The 13,412-nt window shown below is 36.6% G+C and overlaps 1 long non-coding RNA gene across 1 annotated transcript in view; it reads left to right on the forward strand.

Annotated features, from left to right (window-relative positions):
* Window positions 1-13,412, forward strand: part of LOC141584013 (uncharacterized) — a 353,843-nt gene that overhangs the window by 187,762 nt on the left and 152,669 nt on the right. Inside the window, exon 2 of the long non-coding RNA XR_012516869.1 lies at window positions 7,690-7,743. This is a non-coding gene — a long non-coding RNA (uncharacterized LOC141584013). The remainder of the gene's footprint in view (window positions 1-7,689; window positions 7,744-13,412) is intronic.

Here is a 13,412-nt window from a genome sequence, read left to right on the forward strand (position 1 = left end):
CGATCGTTAAAAAATCGGGAAACAACAGATGCTGGAGAGGATGTGGAGAAATAGGAACACTTTTACACTGTTGGTGGGAATGTAAATTAATTCAACCATTGTGGAAGACAGTGTGGCGATTCCTCAAGGACCTAAAAATAGAAATCCCATTTGACCCAGCAATCCCATTACTGGGTATATATCCAAAGGATTCTAAATCATTCTACTACAAGGACACGTGCACACGAATGTTCATTGCAGCACTGTTTACAATAGCAAAGACCTGGAACCAACCCAAATGCCCAACGATGATAGACTGGATAGGGAAAATGTGGTACATATACACCATGGAATATTACGCAGCCATCAAAAACGATGAGTTCACGTCCTTTGTAGGGACATGGATGAACCTGGAAACCATCATTCTCAGCAAACTGACACAAGAGCAGAAAATCAAACACTGTATATTCTCACTCATAGGCGGGTGTTGAACAATGAGAACACATGGACACAGGGAGGGGAGCACTACACACTGGGGTCCGTTGGGGGGAAATGGGGGAGGGTCGAGGGGGTGGGGAGGTGGGAAGAGATAGCATGGGGAGAAATGACAGATACAGGTGACGGGACAGAAGGCAGCAAACCACACTGCCATGTGTGTACCTATGCAACAGTCTTGCATGTTCTTCACATGTACCCCCAAACCTAAAATGCAATAAAAAAAAATTAAAAAAATAAAAAATAGGTACATATTTTTATTTTCCTACTACCTGCCTAAGTATATAATATCCATATTTTATCTTTGTTATTTCATTTTTGTAAATTTATATTTTAGCTTTAGGAGTAAATATGCAGATTTGTTACATAGGTAATTTGCATATGATAGAGGTTTGGTGTACAGATTATTTCATCACCCAGGTAATAAGCCTATTACCTCATAGGTAGGTTTTTGATCCTCACTGGTATAGTTTGGCTGTGTCCCCAACCAAACCTCATCTTGAAGTCTCACATGTTGTGGGAGGGACCCAGTGGGAGGTAATTGAATCATAGCGGGAGGTCCTTCCCATGGTGTTCTCATGATGGTGAATACATCTCACAAGATCTCATGGTTACTATAAGGGAGAGTTTTCCTGCACATGCTCTTTTTTTGCCTGCTGACATCCATGTAAGATATGACTTGTTTCTCCTTCCTTTCTGCCATGATTGTGAAGCCTCCCCAGCCACGTGGAACTGTGAGCTCATTAAAACCTCTTTTTTTTTTTTTTTTCCCCAGCCTCAGGTATGTCTTTGTCGGCATCATGAAAAAATGTACTAATGCACCCACTTTCTACCCTCAAGTAGGCCCCTTCTTTCTGTCCATATGTACTCAGTGTTAGCTCCCATTTATAAGTGAGAATATGCGGTATTTGGCTTTGTGTTCCCATTTGAGTTCTCCTAGGATAATGGCCTCTAGCTCCATTCATGCTGCTGAAAAGGACATAATCTCATTTTTTATGGCTGCATAGTATTTCATAATGCATGTGTACCACATTTTCTTTATCTAGTCCACCACAGATGGGCATTTAGGTTGATTTCATGTCTTCTTTATGATCAATAATGCTGCAGTGAACATGTGTGTGCATGTGTCTTTGTGGTAGAACAATTAATATTCCTTTGGATACATACCCAATATGGGATTGCTGAGTAAAATGGTAATTATGTTTTACCATTCAATTTCCTTGAAAAGTTGCCAAACTCCTTTCCACAGTGGCTGAACTAATTTAAATTCCTACCAGCAGTGTATAAGCATTCCCTTTTCTTCACAACTTTGTTAGCATCTGTTATTTTTAATTTGTTAATAATAGACATTCCGACTGTTGTAAGACGGCATCTCAGTGTGGTTTTGATTTGCATTTCTGTGATGATTAGTGATATTGAGCTTTTTTTTTTTCTTTTTTTTTTTTTTTTTCTTGCTAGTGCAGTGTTCAGAGAGGATTTTTTTTTTAATATGCTTCCTGGCCACATGCATGCCTTCTTTTGAAAAGTGTCTGTTCATGTCTTTTGTCCAGGTTTGAGTGGGGTTGTTTTTGCTTGTTGATTTGTTTAAGTTTGTTATAGATGCTGAATATTAGACCCTTGTCAGAAACATGGCTTGCAAATATTTTCTCCTATTCTGTAGCTTGTCTGTTTACTCCATTGATAGTTTATTTGCTGTGAAGAAGCTTTTTAGTTTAATTACATCCCATTTGTTGATTTTTATTTTTGTTGCAATTGCTTTTGGCATCTTTCTTGTAAAACCTCTGCCAGTTCCTATATCCAGAATAGTATTTCCTAGGTTATCTTTCAGGGTGTTTACTCTTGTAGATTTTACTTTTAAGTCTTAATTTATCTCGAGTTAATTTTTGTTTAGGATGTAAAGAAGGGGTTCAGTTTCAATCATCTGCCTGTGGGTAGACCATTGTCTCAGTACAATTTATTGAATAGGGAGTCCTTTCCCCATTGTTTTTGTTTATAGATTTGTTGAAGATCAAATTGATACGCAACATTACTTATGGGCTCTCTCTTCTGTTTTTTTGGTCTATGTGTCTGTTTTTGTACCAGTACCATGCTGTTTTGGTTACTGTATCACTGCAGGATAGTTTGAAGTTGAGTAATGTGATGCCTCCAGCTTTGTTCTCTTTGCTTAGGATTACATGGGCTATGCGGGCTCTTTCTTGGTTCCATATAAATTTTAAGGTTTTTTGTTTTGTTTTGTTTTGTTTTCTAATTCTGTAAAGAATTGTTTTGGTAGTTTTATAGGAGTAGTACTGAATCTGTCAATTGCTTTGGGCAGTATATCCATTTTAACAGTATTGATTCTTCATATCCATGAGCATGAAATGTTTCTCTATTCATTTGTGTCTTCTCTGATTTTTTAAAGCAATGTTTGAGAATTCTCATTGCAGAGGTCTTTTGCCTCCTTGGTTATCTGTATTGTTAGGTCTTTTTTTCTTTTTGTGGCTTCTATAAATGAGATTGTATTCTTGAGTTTGCCCTTAGTTTGGATGTTGTTGGTGTATAGAAATGCTACTGATTTTTTATTTTATTTTTATTTTTCTGAGAGAGGGTCTTACTCTGCTAGGCTTGAGTGCATTGGCATGATTACAGGTTACTGTAGCCTCAAACTCTTGGATTCAATAAATCCTCCCACCTCAGCATCCTGAGGAGCTGGGACTACAGACATGAACTACCACATCTGGCTAATTTTGTAGTTTTTGTAGTGACAAGAGTTTTGTCATTTTGCCCAGGCTGGTCTCAAAAACCTGGACTCAAGCAATTCACCTGCCTCAGCCACCCAAAATGCTAGGGTTACAGGCATGAGCCATCACACTTGGCAGCAATGCTACAGATTTTTTTTTTTTAAGTTTATTTATTTATTTATTTATTTATTTATTTATTTGAGACGGAGTTTCGCTCTTGTTACCCAGGCTGGAGTGCAATGGCACGATCTCGGCTCACCGCAACCTCCGCCTCCTGGGTTCAGGCAATTCTCCTGTCTCAGCGTCCTGAGTAGCTGGGATTACAGGCATGCACCACCATGCCCAGCTAATTTTTTGTATTTTTAGTAGAGACGGGGTTTCACCTTGTTGACCAAGGTTGGTCTCGATCTCTTGACCTTCTGATCCACCTGCCTCAGACTCCCAAAGTGCTGGGATTACAGGCTTGAGCCACCGCGCCCGGCCCAGATTTTTGTATATTGATTTTGTATCCTGAAACTTTGCTGAAGTTGTTTATTAGTTCAAGAAGCTTTGGCAGAGACTACAGTGTTTTCTAGATATAAAATCATATAATCTGGAAACTGGTTTTTAAGGAAAGTCCTTCCAGCGTTTGCCTATTCCATATTATGTTGGCAATAGGTTTTTCATAGATGGCTTTTAATATTTTCAAGTATGTTCCTTCAATTCCTTCAAAATCTTGCTGAGGGTTTTTAACATAAACGTATATTGAGTCTGATGAAAAGCTTTTCTGGATCTATTGAGATGATTACATAGTTTTTGTATTTTGTTCTGTTTATGTAGTAAATCATATTTATTGATTGCATGTGTTTAACCAACCTTGCATCCCAGGGATAAATCTTGATTGTAGTGGATTTGCTTTTTTGTGTGCCACTGGATTTGGTTTGCTTGTATTTTGTAGAGGATTTTTGTTTCTATATTGATCAAGGATATTGGCCTGAAGTTTTCTTTTTTGTTGTGTCTCTGCTAGGTTTTGGTATTGAGATGATGCTGGCCTCATAAGACGAGTTAGAGAGGAGTCCTTCCTCCTTAATTTTTTGTGATTGTTTTAGTAGAAATGGTAACTACCAGCTCTTCTTTATACATTTGGTAGAATTTGGCTATGAATCCTTCTGGTCCTGGGTGGTTTTTTTTAGTTGGTAGGCTTTTTATTACTGATTCAATATTAGTTATTATTGCTGTGTTCAGTGATTCATTCTCTTCCTTGCTCAATCTTGGGAGGTTGTATGTTACCAGGAATTTATCTGCTTATTCTAGGTTTTCTAGCTTGTGTGCATAGAGATTTTCATAATAGTCTGAGAGTTTCTTCTATTTCTATGGTAACATCCCTTTGTCATTTCTGATTGTGTTTATTTGAATCTTCTCTCTCATTTTTTATTAGTCTATCTAGTAGTCTGTATATCTTATTAATTCTTTCAAAAAACAAACTCCTGGATTTTTGATCTTTTGTATGGTTTTTTTGCATCTCAGTTTTCTTCAATTCACCTCTGATTTTTTTTTTCTTTTCTTTTTGTCTGCTAAGTTTGGGTTGCTTTTCTTTTGTCTCTCTAGTTACTCTTTTGCTCTGCTAGAGTTTGGGTTGGTTTTCTTTTGTCTCTCTAGTTACTCATGTTGGGTTGTTAATTTGAGACACTTCTAATTTTTGATGTGGGTATTTAGTGCTATAAACTTCCCTACTAACACTGCTTCAACTGTGTCTCAGAGATTCTTGTATGTTGTGTCTATGATGTTATTTTCAAAGAATTTCTTGATCTTTGTGTTAACCTTCATTATTTAGCTACAAGTAAATCCAGAAGCAGGTTGTTTAATTTTCATGTAGTTGTATGGTTTCCAGTGATTTTCTCAGCATTAAGTCCTATTTTTATTGCACTATGGTCCAAGAATGTGGTTGGTAATAATATACATATTTTATAATTTGCTGAGGACTGTTTTGTGCCCTTTAGTATGGTCAATTTTAGAGTATATGCTATGTGCAAATGAAAAGAATGTATATTCTTTTTTTTTCCAGGTGGAGAGTTCTGTGGTTGTCTATTAGGTCCATTTGGTCAAATGTAGAGTACAGGTCAGAAATATCTTAGTTAGTTTTCTGCCTTAATGATCTGGCTAATACTGTCAGTGTTGAAGTCTCCCACAATTATTATGTGGTTAAATCTCTTCATAGGTGTCCAGGAACTTGCTTTATAAATCTGGGTGTTCCTGTGTTGGGGGTGTGTGTGTGTATGTGTGTGTGTGTGTGTATTTAGAATAGTTAGATTTTGTTGAACTGAGCCCTTTACCATTATGTATCTGTTTTAAATCTTTGTTGGTTTAAAATCTGTTTCATCTGAAATTAGAATAGCAATCTTTGTTTTTTTTTCTGTTTTCTGTTTGCTTGGTAGATATTTCTTCATCCCTTTACTTTGAGTGTATGTGTGTCTTCCCACATAAGATGGGTCTCTTGAAGACAGCATATGATCAGGCTTTGTTTCTTTATTCAACTTGCCACTCTGTGTCTTTATTTGCAGCATTTAGTTTGTTTACATTGAAGCTTAGTATTGATATGTGAACATTTGATCCTGTCATCCTGTTGTTAGTCAGTTATTATGCAGACTTGTTTTTGTGATTGCTTTATGGTGTTACTGGTCTATATACTTAAGTGGCCAGTAAGTATTTCTTTTCCATATATAGCATTCCTTTCAGGATCTCTTATAAGGCAAATCTGGTGGTAATTCATTCCCTTAGCATTTGTTTGTCTGAAAAGGATCTTAATTCTCCTTGACTTATGAAGTGTAATGTGGCTAGATATGAAATTCTTGGTTGAAAATTCTTTTCTTTGAGAATGCTGAATATTGCCCCTTGCCCCCACATACACAATCTCTTCTGACTTGTAGGGTTTCTGCTGAAAGGTCTGTTGTTAGCCTGATGAGATTCTCTTTGTAAGTAATCTATCCTTTCTCTCGAGTTGTTTTTAATATTTTTTTCATTCATTTCAACCTTGGAGAATCTTATGATTGTGTGTTTTGGGGATGGGCTTATTATGTAGTATTTTGTAGAGGTTCTCTGCATTTCCTGAATTTGAATGTTGGCTTCCCTAGTAAGACTGTGGAAATTTTTGTGAATGATATTCTGAAATATGTTTCCAAGGTTCTTGCTTTCTCTTTGTCTCTCTTTCATTAGTCACAGATTTGGTGTCTTTATGTAATCTCATATTTCTCAGAAGTTTTGTTGACTCTTTTTAAAATTACTTTACTTTAAGTTGTGGTATACATGTGCTGAATGTGCAGGTTTGTTACATAGGTATACTTGTGCCATGGTGGTTTGCTATACCTATCAACCCATCATCTAGGTTTTAAGCCCTCCATACATTAGGTTTGTGTCCTAATACTCTCCCTCCCCTGTCCCTCACCGGCTGACAGGCACCAGTGTGTAATGTTACCCTCCCCGTGTCCATGTGTTCTCATTGTTCCATTCCCACTTTAGAGTGAAAGCATGTGGTGTTTGGTTTTCTATTCCTGTGTTAGTTTGCTGAGGATGATGATTTCCAGCTTAATTGATGTTCCTGCAAAGGACATGAACTAATTCTTTTTTATGGCTGCATTGTATTCCATAGTATATATGTGCCACATTTTCTTTGTCCAGACTATCATTGATGGGCATTTGGGTTGGTGCCAAGTTTTTGCTATTATAAATAGCAATAAACATACTGTGTCTTTATAGTAGAATGATTTATAATCCTTTGGGTATATACCCAGTAATAGGATTTCTGGATCAAATGGTATTTCTGATTCTAGATCCTTGAGGAATATACTATCTTTGACAATGGTTGAACTAATTTACACTCCCACCAAGAGTGTAAAAGTGTTCCTATTTCTCCACATCTTGCCAGCATCTGTTGTTTCCAGACTTTTTAATGCTCACCATTCTAACTGGTGCAAGATGATAACTCATTGTGATTTTGATTTGCATTTTTCTAATGACCAGTGATGATGAGCTTTCTTTGATATGTTTGTTGGCTGCATAAATGTCTTCTTTTGAGAATCGTCTGTTCCTATCCTTTGGCCACTTGATGAGCTTGTTTGTTTTTTTCCTGTAAATTTGTTTAACTTCCTCATAGATTCTGGATATTAGCCCTTTGTCAGATGAAGAGATTTAAAAAATTTTCTCTTACTCTGTAGGTTGCCTATTCACTACTTTTTAAAAATTTTTGTCTGATTGAGTTATTTTGTAAAGCAGGTTTTCATGCTCTGAGATTCTTTCCTCAGCTTACCCTATTCTGCTGTTAACACTTGTGAATACATTGTGAAATTTTGTGTTTTTCAGCTTTATCAATTTAGTTTTGTTCCTATGGACATTTCATCTATCAGCTCCTGTATCAATTTACAATAATCTTTATATTTCTTGAATTAGGTTTTGACTTTCTCCTGAGTGTCAATAATCTTCATTCCTATCAATGTTCTAAATTTTATTTTTGTCATTTCAGCCATTTCAGCCTTGTTAAGAACCATTGCTGAGGAATGAGTGCTTTTATTTGGAGGTAAGAAGATGCTCTGGCTTTTTGAGTTGCCACAGTTTTCCTTTATCCTCTTTAGTCTCCTTGGGAGTTTGATTATGCTATAAGGTAGGTCTAGTCAACTGGCTTCATTTATGGAAGATTTTAGGGAGCCAAGGTTCATCTCAGGACTTCTGCATTGTGTGCCCTAACTCTGAGAGACTAATATCAGACCTCTTGCTTTGTTCTCTGGTCCCTGAATTTTAGGAATCTGCTATGCTGGAGGTGCTGAGGTGTTCCCAGACCTCTGGTTGCAACACTCAATGAGTGGTGCCAGCCAAAGTACTTCATTGGGTGGTGGGAGCCTACCAGCATCCGTACACATATTTGTGCTGGTGATGTGCATGGCAGGGATGGGGGTATTGGCAGGCCTGGAGCTGGCACTCTCCATTAACTCATTCATGTGGGCAGTAGCAGCTGTGCAGGATTGTGGGTAAGGCTGCTGGTCTCTGTGCATAGGTTTGCACTGGAGATTGTGTCAACATGGGGATGAGGTACTGGGGAGTGTGAGGCTGGTGGTCTCCATGTGCATATAAATACACCAGTGGCAGTAACAGCACAGAGTAGGGGGTTGGAGCTACTAGTCTCCTTGTGCTCCGTCATGTTGGACAGGGTGTATGGGGTATGCTAACGCTGGCAGCAGTGTCATGATGGGGTGCACATGCATATGCACAATGACAGGGAAAGGGAGGTGAAGTCTTCCTGCATGCACTGACTGGCAAAGCGATATGGTAGGCAGACATGGACAAGTGCATACAGGCAAAGCAGAATGGCAGAGGCTGCGGAGGTGGGAGGGACCAGGTGATTTTGTGCATGTTAGTGGGGGCTGCTCCATTGGAGCTCCCTGATGCTCAGACATGTTTCACCAGTGCAGGAGCTATGATACAGGGACCTGGGAGTTACTTCAGCTGAGCATCCAAGGCTTCACTGCAAGCAGGTACATCCAGGCTGGGATCCTGGGAGAGACCAGTAGACAGTGGGGCACTCAGGTCAGACCGGCCATATCTCATGGACAAGATTGCTCTTCAGTGTTCAGGTCCACTGTTCAGGTTCCTAAGTGTACACTCTCCTAGGAGAGCAAGTGAGCCAAGGGGGATGGACATCCCTTACTGGGCTTCACTATAGACACTTTCATACTAAACGCTCTGGGCTCTGCACTAGCTGGAATTTTGCCCCTACCATCTCTCTAAGCAGCTCTCCCTGCCAGCTCAGATGTTCATGGGGTGGGTCACAGGATTCCAGAGGTACCTGCTGCCATGATTCCAGAGGTACCTACAAGAGTGGGTTGCTCCTTGCCTACTCAACCCACTGCTTCCCCAGCAGTTGTTGAAGGCCAGGAGTGAGTCCCAGTACATGGCAATACCATGCAGGGTTTCCAGCTTCCTCTCCCTTCAGCCCAGCTTGTGTGTCTTCCCTATGTCCACTGACAGTGCTCGGAGTGTGCCAGTCTTCCTAATGTCCTGGACTCTTGGTGACAGATGTTCCTCCTGGATGCATCTAGTTGGCCTTCTTGAGAATAGTCTTATCTCTGTTATGTTACTTTTGAGAAAAATTAAACACTATCCTTTGAAAACTTTCCTTTGCTTAAAAAGCATTTGTAACCATAGTCTTTTAAATTCAATATATAAAGATTCTGCTATTTTATTATAATTCTATAGAATTTGAAGAAATTTTTAAAACAGGTTTTATAAGATGTGGTTATGTAAGTTTGCAAGATTTTATGAAAGAACTTTAAGTATTTGTTTACTGCATGTAGCCATGATACATTGCATTGCTTTTAAGTCTAATAGTTCAAGTAAGTAAATAATTTATTGCCACTAACAGCTATAAAGATGACACAGTGAGGAGCCCTCAAAAATTTGAGATTGGTTGGTTGAACACTTTGCTTTATGTGTGAATTATAATCTTAACAGAAATAGATAAGAGATATATACTAGCAATTACTACCCTGTACATTAGTTTATTTATGAAATAGTAAAGAATATGGCTATATATTTGTAATTAAGTTACTGATTGAATGCTGTGTAAATAGTAATATATTATCTGCAGGTTTTCTAAATGGTGAGTATTTGAAAGAATTATATAGAAATAACCCTACCTCGTCTTTGTTAAGAAAATTATTTGATATATTTTATTTTTCCATTTCATTGACTTTCATTATGTTTTAGACAGGGCTATAGGGACATATTAATAGTTTTAGAAGACCTAGAGATTACGTTTTTTGTTCATTGTTTTCAATTTGTAATTTGGTCTGACAACTCGAGTTAATAACTTGAGAATCTTACACTGGGTGTGCATGCTGTTTTTAAGAAATCCAGTATTGTTTTTGCCATTTCATCTTTTTTATATTCATATTATTTGTAAATATTACATTAGCAAAATTATAGTAATAAGTGAAAGAAGGAAATAATTATGTAATTCTGGTCTATTTTCAATTGCCATTACTGTAGATCATCAGATATTTCTAGCTTTCCCCCTCTGTGCACAGTAAGATTGCACTTACCTGTCTCCTTTGAAATTAGGCATGATTATATGCTTGCTCTAGCCAAGTGATTTGTGTCAATTCCTTGAAAAAAAAAAAAAAAAAAAAAAACTAAAAACCTATACATGGTTTGCCATGTTACTTTATCCTTTTTACAAGAATTATAAAAGTATATATTAATATTAAATTTCTATCATTCCAAGTCCTTGGGAGACTGAAGAACACAGCCATTGCAGACTCACTTTGGACATGAAATATACATTTATGTGATAAGCCATGAGATTTTTGTTTGTTACTATAGTGTATCCTAGCCTATTCTTACAGATACAAAAATTGATATTCAAAGAGATATGTCAAAATATGTGACATAGGCTTAGCTTTCTGGTGGGAGGCAGTGAAAGACTACTTTGAATGCTGAATCATAATCAGTGTTATTCAGTAGCAAAATATTTGGTAAAATTATTTTTGATAAAGATGTGAAAATAAGATAATATGCCTAATAAACCTGTAGTTCTCAGAAAAGTGGTTAAAATAACTTTAGTAGTGTTGGTTGGTGTTGGCTGCACTTGATAGGGAATTATGTAAAATAAGATTAGGAAAGAATCAGCTTACAAATGGGATGAATGGAAATAGAGTACATGAATTCAAGGTCTTTCAGGATCAAAGAGGAAAGTCTTTTCTCAGCTCCAACTGATAAAATGTAAAACTGAGAAGAATTTGAGTCACGAGAGCTGATTTAATCTCAGGCTAGCAGCAACTACCAAATTAAGGTATATAGCTTTTCAAATTGTTTAGAAATTCGGAATGGATTAAGATGTCTTCGAATAGAATTCCAACTGAGGCAGTGACACCCTTTAATCATTTCAAATGGACAAAATAATAATGGTGTGGCTTTTCTATCAAAGCTTATTTACAGACCCAATATGCCAGTAATTAAGTTGAAAAACATGATAAAGCAAAGAAAGATGGCAATTTTAAGAAACAGGACTAAAAAGAACTGTGATCATGGCTATCACTAGATACTGACTGAAATATAAAAGATAAAAAGCTTACTCAGTTTTTTCTGTGAATTTTATTAGAGGTGTAAAACCATAGCTTGCTGTTGTTGGAGAAGCCTTGTGGATTCAGATAACCAAATGAACTAATCTGAATTATTATTGATTCACACAATTCAGCATCATCTTGAACTTGCAAGAAAATTCATGATATAATTCTTTATCATTAATGATTTTCTACTTACAATATTACTGTGTTGCATTTGTAGGTATTTTGTAACAGAAGTGAAATAATGCCATGAATCTTTTGGTCACATTGCAAAATTTATAGATAACTTAACCAATTGAATCAAAGACTATCTTTTAAAAGCAGGTAAAACCTATATGTGGGAAATTTTCTCTATACATGTCAATAATAATTACCACAACACTTTTAAAACATTCAGCTAATATTCTCTACCAATAATGACTAATATAATTTCCAACCAATATAAAGATTATATTCAATATGAGGCTTGATAGCCAGGTATTACTTACATGTTTCTTTACTCTGTCTTAATAGCAAAAAAGAATCAGCACTCCAACCTAGTTGTATTTTTATTTCAAGGATCGCAAATTCAGGTCATTAGTTTCAGTGATACTTTATGGTTCCTTGTTTCCAGTATTAGAATAAATTTTAAATCACTAACCATTTAGCTATGGACATTACAGTCTGAAGCAGAGGATTAAGAAGTTCTCGTTGCCAAGAATTAGTCTGACATGTAACGTTTGTTTGGCCATTTTCCATCTCAGTTCTTTTCCCAGTGTGTTAATAATACAACCTCTCCCTTGTTCTCTCTCTCATTTTTGTCTTCCCATTTTTATGTCAATGCTGGAAGGCCCTTCTGCCTACCAGGGAAGCAAACTGGCCTGGCAGCCTTGCTGAGCCCTCACTTGGCTCCTGAGGCCCTGGTGTGCTGTACCATCTCTTACCTCGCTCATGCACTCCTTCTGGTAACTTTTGTTTCCATGAGAACTTTGGGTAGTTCTGCTGCATTGCATTGGGTTTTTAAAGCATTGCCCCCCAAAAGCATCTACTAATAAAGTGAAGCTGAGAAGGGCATTTATTGTATGTTGTAAATTAATGTGCCAATTTTCTGCTCTTGGCAATAATACTTTAAATTGCAGATGGCTTCTACCGAAATATCATCATCATATTACTAAGATTAATTGTACTAGAGAAAATTTTTTGTTAACACCAGAAGTTTATATGTTTAAGATGTTAGAATCATAGATTTGCTAGAAGAAGAAAAATACACTTTGAAGACAAAGTTTCTGACAGTAGAAGAAGAGAGAAGAACAAAAACAAGCAAATCTATAGTTTAAAATATTTGAGAGAAATGTGACCCACAAGTATTTGGGCAGGACAGTATGATGACATTTTTCATGTTAATGAAAAATTATGTTTTTAGCTAACATTGTAGAATATCTGAAATGGTTTCATAATTTTTGTCTGATTTGAGCTACTACTTAAAGTGATAAATTTTGAATTTTTAAATATTTACAGGGGTGCTAACCCATCCAGCATTTCTCTCCTCAATAGCAAATATACAATGTTTGTGATGAGGCATACTGGTTTTCTTTCACCTATCGCATACTTAGTGCTACTGAAATATTTATTACAGAGTGAGGGAGAATTAGAAACAGCTCTATCTGGCAACATAATCCCCAATTCTGGACAATTTGAAAACATAGCACTAGGAGCCAAATGTGCAATATTGCACAAGTATATAATTTTAAAAACAAATAGTACTTTAAAATATTTATTGTGAGGAAATGAGAATTTTAATCATAATTTAAAATCTTATCATGTTGTGCTACAGCTAAGCACTCTGACCTGTACCTTTTAAAATCCTGGGAAAATACCTCATAGGATAATTTGAAAGAGTAAATGAATTACCATGGAGATTTATACTTTTGTTAAAGTAGCATTATGAGGCATAACATAAGATTTGAGAACCCTGCCTCCAAGAACTCAATTTTTATTTGTTGTTCTACTCAATTATACACAAGGAAATACATGGAGCATTTTGCTCCTCCTAAAAAAGCCAATAAAGCAAACCAATTTACTATCAAGTACAGGGTTGATTTTAGACATAGAATTCCACTTTCCAGATATATTTTCTTATTTGTATAAT

Source organism: Saimiri boliviensis, chromosome 3 (assembly GCF_048565385.1).
Source record: "Saimiri boliviensis isolate mSaiBol1 chromosome 3, mSaiBol1.pri, whole genome shotgun sequence".
NCBI classification, from domain to species: Eukaryota; Metazoa; Chordata; class Mammalia; order Primates; family Cebidae; genus Saimiri; species Saimiri boliviensis.